Below are 1,319 nucleotides of genomic sequence, written 5' to 3'. Positions count from 1 at the left end.
TTCTAGAATCTTATCTTGTAGTTTCTTGTTAGTTAAGTAATTTTAAAAATTAAATCTTTTTCAAAATATCTTTTTCTTAAAAATCTTATCTTTTTAATCTTATTTTTTTATTTTATCTTTTTCAAAATTTGATTTCAAAATATCTTATCTAACTTCTTATCTTCTTATCTTTTTCAAATTTGATTTCAAATCTTTTTCAATCAACTAACTAACTTTTTGTTTGTTTCTTATCTTTTTCAAAACCACCTAACTAGTTTTCCCTCTCTAATTTTCGAAAATATCTCATCTCTTTTTCAAAAATTCTTTTTGTTTTAAATTTTAATTTTAATTATATTTTGTCTTTGATTTTTGAAAATTACTAACCTCTTTTTCAAAAATTATTTTCAAAATTTCCCTTCTCTTCTCTTATTCTATTTAATTAATTGAATCCCTCTATGAAGCTTGGGAAAGATACAAGCAGTTGACCAAAAGATGTCCATCTGACATGTTTTCAGAATGGACCCTATTAGATATATTCTATTATGGTCTCTCTGAATTTTCGAAAATGTCATTGGACCATTCTGCAGGTGGATCTATACACCTGAAGAAAATGCCTGAAGAGGCTCAAGAACTCATTGATATGGTTGCAAACAACCAATTTATGTACACCTCTGAGAGGAATTCCGTGAATAATTGGATATCTCAGAAGAAAGGAGTTCTTGAAATAGATGCTCTGAATGCCATATTGGCTCAGAACAAAGTGTTGACTCAACAGGTCAACATGATCTCTCAAAATCTGAATGGATGGCAACATGCATCCAACAGTACTAAAGAGGCAGCTTCTGAAGAAGCTTATGATCCTGAGAACCCTGCCATGGCAGAGGTTAATTACATGGGTGAACCTTATGGAAACACCTATAATCCATCATGGAGAAATCATTCAAATTTCTCATGGAAGGATAAACAAAAGCCTCAACAAGGCTTTAACAATGGTGGACGCAATAGGCTGAACAATAGCAAGCCATATCCATCATCTTCTCAGCAACAGATAGAGAATTCTGAACAAAACACTTCTAATCTAGCCAATATAGTCTCTGATCTGTCAAAGGCCACTTTCAGTTTCATGAACGAAACAAGATCCTCCATTAGAAATTTGGAGGCACAAGTGAGCCAGCTGAGTAAGAAAGTCATTGAAACTCCTCCCAGTATTCTCCCAAGTAATACAGAAGAGAATCCAAAAGGAGAGTGCAAGGCCATTGATTTGATCAATGTGGCCGAATGCACAAGGGAGGAGGAGGATGAAAATCCTAGTGAGGAAGACCTCCTGGGACGTCCTTCAA

This window comes from Arachis duranensis, chromosome 2, assembly GCF_000817695.3.
Source record: "Arachis duranensis cultivar V14167 chromosome 2, aradu.V14167.gnm2.J7QH, whole genome shotgun sequence".
Lineage (NCBI taxonomy): Eukaryota > Viridiplantae > Streptophyta > Magnoliopsida > Fabales > Fabaceae > Arachis > Arachis duranensis.
Note: the sequence above shows the minus strand (reverse complement) of the source record.